At 42.3% G+C, this 15,823-nt stretch overlaps 1 protein-coding gene across 1 annotated transcript in view; it reads left to right on the plus strand.

Annotated features, from left to right (window-relative positions):
• Positions 1-15,823, plus strand: part of ADAMTS9 (ADAM metallopeptidase with thrombospondin type 1 motif 9) — an 876,266-nt gene that overhangs the window by 101,638 nt on the left and 758,805 nt on the right. The gene's annotated exons all lie outside the window — the stretch shown is intronic.

Here is a 15,823-nt window from a genome sequence, read left to right on the forward strand (position 1 = left end):
GGTCATTCTATAGCCGACCACTGCTGTTCCCTGTGGCAATTGTAAAAAAACTTCCATGGAGATCAGTCAGAGGCTGTGATAATTTTTGTGGATTTAAGAATTGCTTTTGATTTGGCAGATAGAGGGGAAATTATTCCTGTAAATTGTTAGCTTGGCGTATTCCACAGTGGCTGTTAACTTTGATCTAAACCCTGTACACATCAAATTGGTCTTGTTTTGAAATGGACCCTTCTGCTTGCCTTACCAAAAAGAAAGTAAATTTTAGTCTATCTATTACTGGTTTGTCTAAATAGAGCTAGCTCCTCACCAGAAATGGAGGCAACTCAGATATTTTGTTTAATGTATGCTGATGACCTTGTTATATTCAACTATACACCATGGGGGTCTTCTGAAGAAACTTGATGTATAAACAAGGTATTGTAAGACAAATTATTAAAATATAAACAGGGAAAAAATAAAATCTTAATTTTGACAAACAAGTGTCAGATTATGCGTGCTTTGTAGATATTCTAAAAGTAGAGGAAGTCTAAATATATAAATATATAGGGCTGTATTTTTCTACAAACTTAAACTGAAGAAACATTTGAATTCCATTAAAACTAGAGCACGTTTGCAGTCATGTGCCATGGTTAATCATAATCCTATGTACTGGGGGCTCTCACTTGCATGATCAGGCAGCAATTATTCTCAGTGAATGTTAGCCAAATTAAAGGGCAGCTGTCTTTATCTGACCATCCTGCACTGTCTCTATCAATGTCCAGTTTAAATATAAACTCAACACTCAGTCAGTCAAGTAACTTTATTTCTGCCATCAAGGCCATAAAAGTATCACATACAAACAATAAAAGACAAACATACTAAAGCAGTCAAAATTGAATAGTAGTCCATACTAGCATATAGATTTTCACTCTTGCAGTCACATTTTCATAAGAGTCCAAGGGGAGCAAAAGAGAGTGCACAAAGATACATATATCTTCGGTATAATAGGGGAACAATCTTCTCATAAAGCAAGATACAGAGTTAACAAAATCTATCTTGTCCCCCAAGGATTCATTTCCTGGACTTTTAAAGTGCAAGTACCTATGGTACAGAAAAATCATAATCAATTACAAAAATCAAAGGATGGTTCATCTCAGACTAATTAATACAATATTACAAAAGAATTTGGACAAGAACAATAAAATCAGATTAAAATCTGTACCAGAAACAATATTAGCAAAAGCCTATGCCGCATAATTTAACTGCATGACCAGTCATGCAGTACAGTTCATGGTTAATACAATACTACTATTATATAAATTGATATATTTAAAACTTGTTCTAAAAAATTAAAACCACAGAGACTATAACAATTGCATGGATACCGCGTACCTTCTACTGATCCACATTTTGCCTAAAGATTTGGCAACAGCACAGACAATTGGCGTGCTGGCGTTGGTTTTTAAAATACGCAGTGCAACGTCATGACTGCGAGTGCCTGGTTGTTTACAAATAGGAACTATCCACCTAGATCTCAAGCGGTGGTACTCAACACTCTCCTCTGCTTTAGTAGAAGAAATATTGCTGATGTAAGGGACTCTAAAAGGTATTTTAGGATTTTTGCACAAAATTCCACCATCAGAAATATTTTGTGTGAATAAAATGTTATTTTAGACCCTGTGTTTAAACAGAATTTTGAATCTTCCAAAAGGGTCAATAATACATAAACTGAACTTAATATCATGGTCACATATGGCTGAAATACATCTTTTATAGTTTTATAAGAAACTTTCATTAGATAGTTGTTGAATAAGTTATCTCAGATTTGTTGGCTCGAGGCAGGACATAGTGAGCATAAATGGGCACAGGTGCTCCTGAAGTATATATTTATCCTCGGGAGGTTTTCGATGACTGGATCCTTTTTCCACCTAAAAAGATATGACCAGATGGAATATTAACACTATCCATCCATAACAATGCTATTTATTTGTCCCAACAGCTTCTGCTAGCTTGACTAAATTGAATATTTTTCCGTATTTGTACTATTTTTCTGACCCATCGCTCGGTAATGAGCTTTTCAAATATACATTAGGCTGTGACCCTCTAGTGGGAATCTCTTGTTTATCCATAAAATCAAGCATAATGGTGGATTTTGAATTTGTCTTCAAAAGGCTTCATGCAATATTGTCCATATTTTAATAGGTTATCCACTGTTTTTAAATTTGTGTTGTACATTTTTAAAAGCTTTGTTTTTTAAAGAGTTAAGACAAAGCATAATGCTGCTGATTTTTAGTTCTTATAGTTGGTTTGGGACGATTTGTAAGAGCTTTGAGGAATTTAGATAATTATGAATTTGAATTGAACTTGCTTGTATAATTAATTCTGTAAATGCATGTTGGTTTAATGGACTGTTGTCTTATATATTTTGTATCTCAAAAAAGCCTGTCATTCTGTATGGCTTCACTTTTTTCTCTATGAGATGAAAAACATGTTCTCATATACAATCTTAAAGATTGACCTACATTGAAGAACCTTTGCATTTCATCAAAAAGGCGTTTGACTCAGCAGCAAGGGAATCCTTTTCCCTGATGGAATGAATGAACCAGGAAATATACATTTATGTAAACCAATAGCATGTAAACCGGCATTTATCATGTCAAACGACTTTACACACAAACCTATAACTCTAATAATAATGATGATTATTATGGTTTAAAAAAACACAACTCACCGACATCAGCTTCAGACCATATTCGCTGTGTAGATGTGGTCTAGACAGTACTCATCCTGTAGATAGCGGCATTGCGACCGCCAATACCAACAGTCATCTGTGTGCTACACACGGTCCACAGCCTGAAACCATGCACTATGCAAATCCAATGAATGTGCAAACAAACTGCAGCCACCATGTGCTGGCAAACCTTTGAACCCCTGGCACTACTGCCAGAAGGCAAACTTTGGGATGAAAGTCTCTTTTTTTCTGGCATATGTGTATATATACCTCCTTTTTACCACATTTACCAAACTTCATACAAGCCTCTTGCAATTCCATACCAAATGCACTTTCTGTCAGTGCATTAGACAATGCTGTGACTTTCTGAACTGAGCACTTTTCTTACACCAAAATCCCTTTTTCTGAGAACACGGGAATGAATTATCAATTCATTAGTATATTCTCCCATGGGCAGTCTACTGTCTTTACCATCTACCAAGAATCTCCTCCGATGAACAGCCAAGAGTTTTCCATTTGAACTATTTTAACCATTTAATGCTGAAAATTCTCACAGAGTTCCTTGAGTGCGGTGCGAGCGGGGGAGTAAGGTAAGGCCATAGGGCTGCAGACCATTGTCAGGAGGTGCGGGAAGTGGCCGGTATTAGGCTGGTGCTGCTTGCGCCTCACTGTCGTAGGGTCGTGCACTGTTCCATTGCTTGGGCAGCACTCTCTCAGCATATTTGAATCGACTTCCCAAACTGTTATTTCTTGGCGCATCTTTGCACATCCTGTTTATCTGCTATACCAGGATGACTATGAGTAGATGAGGAGACTTGGAATATTGGAGGAGTGGTGGGCAGTATTCGTGATTTGAGCAGCGGTGCCAGGCAAGAAGTCATGCAAAGCCTTGTTGGTGGCAAAAGAGAGTGCCTGAGTGATCCGAAATCCTAGCTGGAGCTGTAGTGTAGTTCCTATAGTATCCCTGCAGGACCTGCACTTTTGGATAACATACACTGTGGGCCTGGTGGCAGACTGATTCTGAGCACCCCCACCACGTATGTTAGCCTTGTTTGCATTAGCTAGCTCACAGTGCCACTAGAATCTCCTTTTTATGAGAGAGATTAGTTTTTGGCAACCTCGCAACACAACAACCCTGATTCCTCAGACTCGTGGAAACCATGTACTACTTTTCGCCCAGTCACTCGTGCTTGCACATTTGATCTCAGAGAGTTACACAGAAGAAACAGTCGAGCGTGTATACAATAAGAATTTATTGCACAGTTGTTCTTCTAGTGTAAAATATAAGTGTTGCAACAACTGTTAAACAGTAGCTAAGATATATGATCAGCAGTACAGTGAATAAAAAGGAATAGTACAGTTCTACAATTTTGCAATAGCCATGAACATATACATGAATATGAAATGCATTTATAAAATAAAGCGCATACTCCTACGATGCCTGTCTAGAAAGAGCCAAGAATCCCGCTAGGATTTAGTCAAACCCCATTACCTGAATAATGAGTGTGGGACCTCATCCTCGTCTCGTTGGACACCCCGCAAGGAATGGTTAGACCACTGTCAGCTGGAGCGGCTGCATGCAGGAGCCTCAGCGTCTCTGGTCAGTTTGTCGGCCTGGAAGTCTAGGTTTCCTCTAACTACTGATAGCAAGAGGTGCTGTATTTATACAGAAAAGTATAGAGTACCTTTGTCCGTTGTGTCTTGTGTTAGCCATTGTTGGGTATGAAGATGATGTATGGGATGAACCGTTTACGGAGATGTTTATGCAGGTGGATTCTAGCCCCTGCCTGGTTTCCTAGAAATCTTATGAATATTTAATCATACTGGATGAGCACATCAAAGGAGGCCATTGTTCGGGAAAAACCCTCCTTTTGTACCCAAACCACAGTCTAGAAAAGGTTCAGCCCCCAGCGCCCATTATTGTGGAGAACAGGGAACTAATATAGGTGAAAGATTATCTCTATATTAGGGCATCTCAAACCATGCCTATATTAGGGCATCCATACGAAACATAACAGAGCCTGGTAGGAACGGGTGGGGCCGGTGTGTCTGGAGGGCCCTGTCAATCCCTTGAGGCGGGGATAACTGGTGACTCCTGCAAGTAAGCGGGGGTAGGGCACCCTAATTGCAGTTGCCTTGTTGGATGTATCTCCCACTACCAGTCACTCCCATACCGACAGTAGCTGCTCCTTCTTAGCTGCGTAAGGTCCCACTGGAGTGCTATTAAACGGGGTGGCCGGGAAAACTCTCCACCTTATTTTCACTTGTCAGCAGAGCAAGCTCATGTAAAAGCAGCTGTCTAGGATCGTCCGCAGCTTGTGGGACGCAGGGTGTTCTCACCCTAAAGAATCTTCTTCAGCTTAATTTCTCCAATATAGTTCTCAGTCCTTGTAGGTATAAATATGACTGCAAGCAAACTGAGATCAAAGTGAATACTGTGCACCAGATTGTGCCAAAACACCAAAGCTAACCCATTGAGAAACAGAGCCCCCATCTGAGAATACACAAAGGTAGAAGCAAAATACCAGCGTTCTTTCAAAATTTATCTGAAGAAAACCCCACTATTAGTAAAATGATTCAATCAACGCAATTGGGGGAGTTGAAGGTTGAAGATATCCCTCTAACTGAGCATGGAGAGGACCTAAGGGGTTCTTCCACTCTGAAATGTAATAAAAAAGTGCCACTTTCTCCCAGAAAAGCTACAGTACCTTCGAGGGAGAGGTCCTGATCATGCATTTTGTCAGGCTAGATAGGTATCAAGGCTTTACCAGCTCTCTCGGCCTCACAGTCCTCACTAGTACTGGATTTCACCTGAGATATCACTGCATAAACCTGTGTCTTTGGTCATGGACAGAAGTTTGGAAACACAGCCTGAAACCCCTAAGTTGCAAAAACAACCCACGGCTCGGTTCTCGAGTAAACCTAGCCATATAACTTCTGTCCACTCAAATCTCTCAGTATCTCGCAATTTACTGTTGAATCCTCCAGTTAATATTTCAGCTGATTGTGAATGCTTTTCTAGGTCCTTGCAGAGCCTTGAGCTTATTTTGTCATCCATTCTGCCTCTGCTGGAGAAGACCACTGACAGTTCAGGATATATTTTAGAGATCCTATCGGTTATACTGAAAGAACTACCCATAAAATCAATTAAGGATGAAAATTCATCCAGTGTAGAAAGCTCTGTTCCCAGTATGGTGGATGTAAGGATTCAATTGGGTGATCGATCCTCACAGAAAGGATAAAAGATGTGACAAATCATTCGATCTTACCCATCTGTAAGTTCTCTTCGTGGAAGAAGAAATCTCAGCCATCGAGGGCACAAATAACTGGCCCATTCCTTAAATCACATCCAGAACTCGGGTAAATCATGAGAAGTTTTGTCCATCTTTAATAAAGCTGAAAAGAGTAATCCAGGGATGCTTATTTAGGAAACGGGCCCTAAGCTTGGTAAGGGAAAATATAACAAAAAGGGGCAAAAAGGAAATTGCATAGAATAACTAAGAGAACAACAGGAAAAGTTAAATTCCTGATGGGGAATCTCCCAACTGAGCAGTCTGCTGTGTCACCTATAACAACCAAGGAAACAATCTCTGTACCCCAGGTGATGGATTACCTTTGAGTGATTTCAAAAGCAACAGTGCCTGTGTGGCAGGGAAAGGTTTTGTAATTAAGCCAGCTCAGGATGATCATGATACATTAGTGGCGTGGTAAGGGGTTGAGGTACCTATTGTGGCAGCAGGATCAGAGAATTACAAGCCGGATTTAAGGTGGGGTAAACGATCCATTGCCAATCCCTACGAGGAAGCTGACTGGGTTCTTCAATTAGTCCAACAATACAAGAAATAAGTACAAATGGACCACATTTAACAGAAAGAGATGACAATGATCATAGTCTTATAAAAAGATGAATACTCCAACATTTCAATAGCACCAAATATATCCAGGGTCCTCAGGATACATTATAGTTAGGGTAATAACCAAGAGTTTGGCTCGCCCCACGTCCACCCCTCTGGATCTTTCCGCCCTGAGGAAGGTGAGACCCGCACTGGGGCGATCACCGAAACGCGCGTCGGCGTTGTTTCTACTCTATGGACCACATCTAACTTATGATTTATGATCTTGGTTATCACCCTAACCATAATGTATCCTGAGGACCCTGGATATATTTGGTGCTATTGAAATGCTGGAGTATTCATCTTTTTAAAAAAATCTGTATATCTGCGTAATCTCTATTCCTAGTTTCATACTCGAGTAATCCTAGAACATGGCATATGGTCGTTTAAGTAGACTCTTGTCTTGTATTGTGTCTTGTTTTGTATTTACCTCTTTTGATTTTAGTTGCCCTATCCTCTTTAACAAGCACTTGAGGCCTGTCCTCGCCTTGGTACATCTGTTTTTAGCATCTGGTTTACTGTATTTTGCACAAGGGCTAAGGGATAGTGACTTACAGATGTCCAATTTATGGTGGTATATGAATGTGGTAAATAATGTATGTTTTGACTGGTGATTTTGTGAATGTTGCTGTATCTTAATTTTTATGGATATGTTGAGTCAATAATGGTTTTATTGCCTTACTGGCATGATAGCAAGAATAAACAAAATGCCATTTTAGCTAGGAAAATGTTAATGAAAATAAAACAATAATTGTTAACTCTTTCAGCAGATTCCCTTTACCTATCTTCAGGACCCTTGCCATTCCAGTTAAGATAAAATCAATGATCACTGGGTACACAGGAGACAAACATATGCTAAATTTTAAATGATGTAGACCCATTTTAAATTATGTAGACCCATTAGGTATACCAATCCAAGGGGAGCAGCGCTGCAAAGTCATATTGTTTTTCCTAAAGAAACAAGAAATGTGAGCAGCACTCACAAATGTGGTGTCAATTCCAGTCATACAGCCAGAGGATTTATTTTTTTTATTTTCTATTGGAATGTGGCTTAATAACATTTCGCAACCTGCCAAACAGGCATGCAAATGTTGTTGGTACCGAGACACACCATATCACTGTATACTCTGCAAAATTGCTCTTAAAATCCCAATTCTCTCTATGTTTTATTCACATATTTTTTTTAAACTTGCAAAGGTATATCTTTCATCACATAATCTGGTGCAGGGCCCAGATAAATAGACTTTGAATTCTGAGATAGTCAGTGTTCAGCTGTAGTCTCAATTTTGTGTAACTATTAAGAAAAAGGTACTTTAGAAAGTTTCCCTTTCCCTGCGTTAAATCTCTAGAGACTCACTTTTATTTGTTCTCCCACTGCTGCCAATCAGCAATTAGCTTTTGAATAGCTGTGAATAGGTGTGAAATGCCACACAGAAGCAAACAGTAACCTGTTGTGAATGGGGAGAGAGAACCCCTCTGAACCAGACTGAATATGGTGCATGGGACTGTGAACATCCTTTTTGACATTGAAGTGTCAAGTCCTGCTTGAATGTAACACCCTGCTTGAAAGATCTGCTGAGGATTTTCATATGACCCTTGAGGCGCTCTTCAAAAGGGTCTTCCCTGTCCCAGGCAAATGTCAGCTGACACTTGGGCAGGGCCCTTCTTTTGCCCCTCTCCCCCGGGAGGCAGGCCATAGTGGGCTTCTGTTTGACAGGTATGCTGAGTTTACATGTAACGCATGGTGCACACTTCAAAGGAGGGAAACAGGATGCTAAAGCGTGAACATGACTCAGAGTGCTTTACAAAATGTCAGGAAGGAAGAAACAATAAAACAAACAACAAGATGCAATGAGTTCCAAAAAGGGTGGCGATCAGTAACTGGCCAAAATCGTCTCAGAATATATGAGAGATCATAGGAGTCCAGAACTGAACATAGTATGGCAAGTGTAGTAAATTATGAAGGCTATTTAAGAGCAAGAGCATTAGCCCTAGAGCAAGAACTTGTTCATTAGTACCACTTTGACTTCCTTTTCAAATGATACAGGTGAGGGGTTCAGTCTGACTTCAGGAGACAAGGAGTTCCATAACCTTGGGGCAATACCCGAGAAAGCTTGATTGTAAGGTTTCATTTTTACTGAATTTTTTGGTCTTAGCAATAAAGTCATTGCGTTTTGGGAAGATCCACAGCCACCAGATAGCTCCAGTTTTAGTGCTAGGTACAACAGGGTGTTAAGATGTAGTGCTTTATGGGTATTGATGTATGATTATAATATTTGTTTGTTGCATTAAGTCTTTACAGGGCTTTATGGGTCATGCATGTGATTTTTAACTCCATCCTTGCTTCACACGGGAGCCAATTTAGAGCGAGTAGATCAGCAGTGATGTGGTTGTATCTATTGGATCATGTGATGAGCCTAGCAGCAGAGTTAAAGGAGGCCCTTAAAGGAGCCAAAGTTGATCTAGGCAGGCCACAGAGGGTTGCGCTAGGATAGTCTAACCTGGAAATAACTAGGGCTTGAACCACTGCTTCAAAATCGTCGAGGGGGAGGAAGGGTTTGATTTTCTTTATGATGTTCATTTGGAAGTTGGCACCTTTAGTGACAGAGCTGATGTACTCCTGCATATTCTGGTTTCTTGTCAAGGGTTATTGCAAGTGATCTTGTGGAATCTATAAAGTGTGGAAGGCAATTTAGAGTTGTAAGTTGCTTCCTCCATTCTCTGATATTAGCTGATTGATTTGGCGGGGCAATTAGGAGGAATTCAGTTTGTTTGCATTTAGTTTGAAGTGGTTGCATGTAAGCCAGTTTTTTGGAGAGTATAGTTAAGAACTCGGATATCTTCCGGGGAAGAGATTTTCAGGTACAATTGGGCGTACATGTGATAGTGAATATGGGATAACTCCAGTATTTCGTTAGTGGCTCCCTGAACAGGTTAAAGGGGGTGGATGAGAGCGTTGATCCCTGGGAAACCCCCAGGTGTGACAGGTGATGAAGTGAAAAGGGAGAGGTTAACTGTGAATCTTTGGGATCTGTTGTGTAGGAAGGAAGAGAACCAAGTAAGGCGTACCCCGATAATCCCATCCTCCATTCCAAAAACGGTCAAAGAGGCTGCGTGTCAAAAGCTGGCGATAGGTCAAGGAGGATTAGTAGGCAGGATTCATCCAGCATTTGTAGCGCATCATCTGCAATGCACATTTGAGCTGATAAAGTGCTGTGGCCGTGGCTGAAGCCAGATTGGAATTGGTCTAACAACTGTAATTGTTCTATGTGGTTGGCTAGTTGGATGTGAATACATTTCTCCAGTAGCTTAGCCGAGGTCAGAATGTTGGTGATAGGGTGGATGTTATTCCGGTCAGTAAGATCTGCCATGGGTTTCTTAAGAATAGGAGTTACCTAACCGGACTTTAAGCAGTACTTTGATGTAAACAGGCATTAATATTCTTGGTCCAGAGTGGTAATAGGGTCAGTTTGAAATCATTAAAGAAATTGATGGCAGAGGTTCGTTGAAGTGGCTTGAGGGTTTTAGTGCTGTGAGAATTTTGGGAATGGTAGTTTCTTTTTTTTTTTTTAAATTTTTTTTATTTTCTCAATTCAGCAGCGCAATTCATTATTTACAGACCATTATTTGTAACAAATAAATAAACATAACCCATATATAGACACAGAATAAAAACAGTATAATCAAACCACAAAAAGCGTTATTAAATACATCATATCGTATCATATCATTGCTGTATCCAAGTTCTGATCGGTTCCCAAATAGCCACCCCCAGCTTTTTCTTTGCGATCCCTTTCAATTTATATAATGCCCATTCCATGTTATATATAGCAATAAGTTTTGCTCTCCAGCTTGTGAAGACTGGTGGCTCAGAATCCAGCCACTGGGATGTTATGCAAGACCGCAAAACTGACATACAAATAAATTTAAATCCTCTATCCGATATCGTCTGCCTCCCCATATCTGTATCTGTACTGAATTCTATTCCAAACAAAACCAGAGAGGCTGTGATAGATATTGGTATTCCCAGAGAATGTGACAAAAACCGTTCAATATCCAACAAAAGTGGCTGTAAGGCAGGACAGGAGTAAAACATATGTAATGAGTCTGCTGCGTATAGTCCACACCTTGAACAATTAGTCCCCTTACCAGCCTTCCATTTTGCTATTCTTCCTGGCGTATAATATAAATTAAACGTGGCCATATATGATTGACTTCTGAGACTACCAGAAAGCAAGATAGAGCTAGCCGTTCGCATTACTAATTGTAAGTCCAAATTAACCATCGACAATTTCTCCTCCCATATTGCCTCCTGTCTTCCTAAGTCGTCAGTTTGTATTAACATAAGCTCTGCATATAATTGCCCTATTTTGCATTTACCTTTTATTAAATCCAAGACATGGATTTGTAATGGGTAGCATTTTCCCCGCACAATTGCGGCCTGTAAAGCACTTCTTAGTTGCAGATACTTAAAGAAATCCGCCTTTCCGACCCCGAATCTGCTTTGTAGGGTTGAAAAAGATACAATCCCGCCCTGCTCTAGCAGATCACCAACTAACCTAATACCCAGGTGCGACCACCTACGCATAACAGAGTCCTGAAACACCACATAGGATAAAACTGACGAATCTAACGGTGTATACCATGTAATACAAGGAATAGAAAACAGTTTGCAAAATCTCTTCCAAACTACGTAGGCCGCCTGAATGATTTTAAACCTAGTCTTTTTGTAGTAGCTTGGCTCTAATACTTTTAAAAGTAACCCTTGTGCTGAATTTCCCAAACACCACTCCTAAATAGATGGGGAGAAAGCAGAGTCCAACACCGTCATCCTACCCCAAATCAAGACACCCATTAATTGAAACAGTGTGACTGAATAATACAAATAAAAATGTGGGATAGCCAGACCTCCACGTTCCAATGGCAAGTAAAGCCATTTAATTGCCCTTCTAGAGCGGTGGTATCCCCAGAGAAATCGTGAACACATCCGTTCTATTCTGTCAAATAACTCTTTTGGAAAAAGGATAGGGATAGCCCTAAACAAATACAACAATTTAGGAAAGATGGACATTTTCAAAACATTAGCCCTTCCATATAAGGAGAGATGCAGCCGATTAATTCTCTCCAAGATTTTATCTGAGGAAGCAAGTATCGACTCTACATTAATACCCGGAATGTTTTGAATTTGAGATGAAACAATTACACCCAAATACATAGCTTCTGTGGCCACGCCCACCCCTAAGTCCACTGGATACCCAGCTTCTGAATGTAGTACTTGAGTCTTCCCCAAGTTTAGTTTATAACCGGATACTATTCCAAAATCTCCAGTGATAGTCTCAATCCTAGACATAGCACTGCTCATATCTGATGACAATACCGCAAGATCGTCAGCATATGCTAGAACTTTAACTGAATATAGGCCTGAAATTACTGGTAAAATAACCGGGTCCGACTCTAGCCTTGCAATGAGAGGATCAATAAACAGAGCAAACAGGAGCGGTGAACAGGGGCAACCCTGACGAGTTCCTCTACTGATCGAAAAAGTCTGTGTCTCCTCCCCTCCTAATCGAACCCTTGCTCTCGGGGTTAAATACATTGACTGTATTGCTCTTATATAGCTACTAGGAAACGACTTCCATCTCATTATGGCCCATAGAAACTCCCAAGAGACCCTGTCGAATGCTTTTTCAGCATCCAACAGGGCCACCCCCACGGAGGCATTTGTTGCCTGAGCCCAGTCAAATATCGTAATAAGTCGCCTAACATGATCCGTGGTCCCCCTCCCAGCTATAAACCCATGTTGTTGTAATGAAACAAGGGGGCTAATCACGTCTCCCAATCTCGTTGCCAAACACTTCGAATAGATCTTATTATCGGCATTGATTAACGAGATCGGTCTATACGAGGAGAGCTCCGGAGGATCCTTTCCCTTTTTTTTAAAAACTACTATTATAGTTTCCGACCAAGAGGCCGGAGGAATCCCAACAAATGCTGATTGAAAGACTAAAGTCATTATCCTCTCTAGTTCCCTCTTAAATTTTACATAAAACTCCAGGGGGATTGAATCTGATCCCATAGCCTTCCCTACTGCTAATGACCTCATTGCCTTTTCAATCTCTTCTGCAGACAGCTCCTCCGTTAAGGCCCTTTTCTCCTGTTCCTTTACCCCCTCACAGGCCAGTCCTGCTAAGTACCTCTCAGCACTTGCGACTGATTCGGATGTATATAATTTTTCATAGTATTTTTTAAAAGCGTCCTGGACCAGGGAAGGAGTCTCCACCATATTTCCCTCAAGATCCTTAATCTTATCAATCCTAGAGTCCACCTCCCTTTGACGTAATCTATTGGCAAGCACCTTACCCACCTTTTCCCCGTACTCATAAAACTCTCTCCTATGTATTTGATAGCTAGCAGCCGCCACATCTGCATAGCCCTGATAGATTTTCGCCCGACAGGCTGCCACCTCTGCTTGAACCTCCTTTACCCCCCCACCGGTCTTTATCTCTTGCACCAATTTTTGCTCCAGCCGAGAAAGAGTCCCTAAGTCGTCTAGAACCTTTAGGCGCTCTATCTTGCGCTTCCTTGCAGCAAATCTTAAAGTCTCCCCTCTTATCCCCTGGGGATGCGAGAGCAAGATGGCGGCCGTAATGATGGCCGGTTAAGCTAGTGCCCTCCACCTTCCACCTCCCACAACGCTTACCGATGGTATCGTAGCGTTCAACTAGCCGCTCAGATCAGCTCAGCTCAGCTCAGCTCTGCTCCGGAGGCTCTGGTCCGGTCCCGCAAATCTTGATGGTTTCCAGACTCCTCAGCGGTACTTCTGTGTGGGGGAAGCGGCGTATCGTATTTCTCCAGCACCCTGTGTGGTGCTATCTCGAAGGCTTTGGCGGCGGTATCGGTGGTGGCGGCGTGTTCTGTGGCGGCTTAGGGGAGGCTATGCCGGGCAAGAACATAAGATCTGGCCGCGGCAGAGGGTCTGGACACTCCGCGGTCTTTTCAAAAACGAGGCAGATGGCGGCTGGGGAGAAGCCGGCAGAGAAGGTAGCCGACAAAATGAATAAATTTAATCGGCATGATGAGGGGAACGCGCGGCAGCCTCTGCAGCCTCCCCTGCCTCCCCTGCCTCCTCAGTCCGGAATTACTGCTCCCGCGGTAGCGGAGAAGGATGCAGCATACAGCACTCCAGCGATACCGGCAATGTTTAAAATAAATAAACCGCGAGATGAGGGGATCGCTACCAGTATGTCAAGCAGTACTGGGGAGGGGACTACCCATGACTTGGCCCAGGGCGGAACGCGAGCTGTACAGAAAATACAGAAAATGCCGGTAAGCCAGGGTCTGTCAAATTTGGAGAAGGGGATTCTGGTTGATGTAGTTCTTGGAGGTGGAGCTACCGAGCAGGTCATCTTGGAGGATGAAATTGTTTTGGAACGACGACAGCAACAGGGGCAGAACATTGTAGGGGCCGCAGGTGGGCTGGATCTGCCCGGTCTCTCTGCTTTGGAACTGAATAATAAATGTGGGAGTGGAGAGGCAACAAGAGAGTTACAAGATCTGCCGGATAAGGCCTCGATAGCTGAGGACTTTTTCTCATTATCGGATAGGTCCTCTGTAGACAGTGTGGTGCGGGACTGGCTTGAGGGGGGCAGTATGGGGAGCGAGGTGGAACATCTAGATCACTTGGAATTGTCTATGGATGTTTCGGGACAATGTGATCAAGCACCTAGGGGAGGGGTAGGGGGGCGGTCAGTGACCTCTTCTGCCTGGGGCGAACAGAACTCTCCTAATTATGCTGCCTCCGCCTCTGCCTCTGCCGTATCGGCTGGTATTGCCCTGCAGGATCGATCAGTGCGAAGCAGCCCCGACTTAGAACCAGTACCGGTACCGGTACCAGCTCCAGAGGAGATCACGCTTGCCACTATTTATGATTTGATTATGACTCACAGAGCAGAGACACAGGCTGGACTTTTACGCACTCAAAATGCATGTAAGCGACTGCAGAACACTATAAGACGGGTGGCTAAAACTTGTTCTGAGGTGGTCACAAGGATGGATGAGGCCGAAAGAAGGATTTCCACACTGGAAGACGAACTATGTGCGCAGAAGGAGACTACAGGTTCACTTAAGATGTATAGGGATGAGCTCCATTGGAAAATAACCGACCTTGAAAATAGGTCTAGACGAAACAATCTAAGAGTTTTGGGTGTACCGGAGGGGAAAGAGGGAGCGGACCCGCTACGGTTTATGGTGGGGCTATTCTCAGAGGCATTCCCGGAACTGGGGCACTGGGATTGGCAAAAGGAAGTCCAAAGGGCGCATAGATTTCCGTTTGTGCAAAAAAGGGGTCAGAGCTCGGAATTCCCTAGGGCTATTTTGATCTCACTTTGTAATTTTAGAGCGAGAGAGGAGCTATATGATTTAGCCCGGCCAAACAAAAAGCGAAGTGCTAAGGGGTGCGAGTTTTTTGTTCGCCCGGATTTCTGTCAGGAGACGGTTGGGCTGCGATGGAGGCTCAGGCAGCTTATTCCAGAGTTCCAGGCTAAGGGTGCTCAGGTGTTCCTGCAGAATCCGGCTAAACTAAAGGTTGTGAAGGCTGGCCAGAGCCAGTTTTTTACTTCAGAGATAAAAGCGAAAGAGTATCTTCAGTCAATGTAAGAAATTGGATAGGGGGATAACTCTCATGGCTGTATCACACCAGATACTTTGGAGGGTTAGTGAATAGAGTAGGGTAGCCGGAAAAGATGGGGGACATTGAGCTCTTCCTCTTTATCTCAGGGCTACAGGGCTTTGGGTGGCTGGTTGGAAATGGGTTGTTTCTCTGTCTTTTTTTTTCATGATGAAGGTGGCAGTTGGGAGGTGGTGGTTGGGCACTGAGCTTTGTCATCACTAAGGGAAGGAATTCTCAATGCTCCGTATGGGTGGTTTGAGGGGTGGTGGGTGGAGGGGGGATGGAGGGGGGGTATGGGTTGTTGGGAGGGGGGGGGGTTAACGGGTTCAGCAGTAAGCATAATTAATATTTTGTATAGTCTTTATCAGACCGTCTCAGTTAAAATGTATAGGTTTACATATGTCAAGATTAAAAACAGTGTTATTATGTGAAAGGAGGTTTGCTGTATCAATTTTACTAATCATGCTGGAAGTATTAGGTATTGTATGCCATGTAAGACAAAAATCTTTTGCTTGTTTGCTTGTTTGGGGTAGATTGTATAATGGTAGGGCC

The sequence above is a fragment of the Triturus cristatus genome, chromosome 9 (genome assembly GCF_964204655.1).
Source record: "Triturus cristatus chromosome 9, aTriCri1.1, whole genome shotgun sequence".
NCBI classification, from domain to species: Eukaryota; Metazoa; Chordata; class Amphibia; order Caudata; family Salamandridae; genus Triturus; species Triturus cristatus.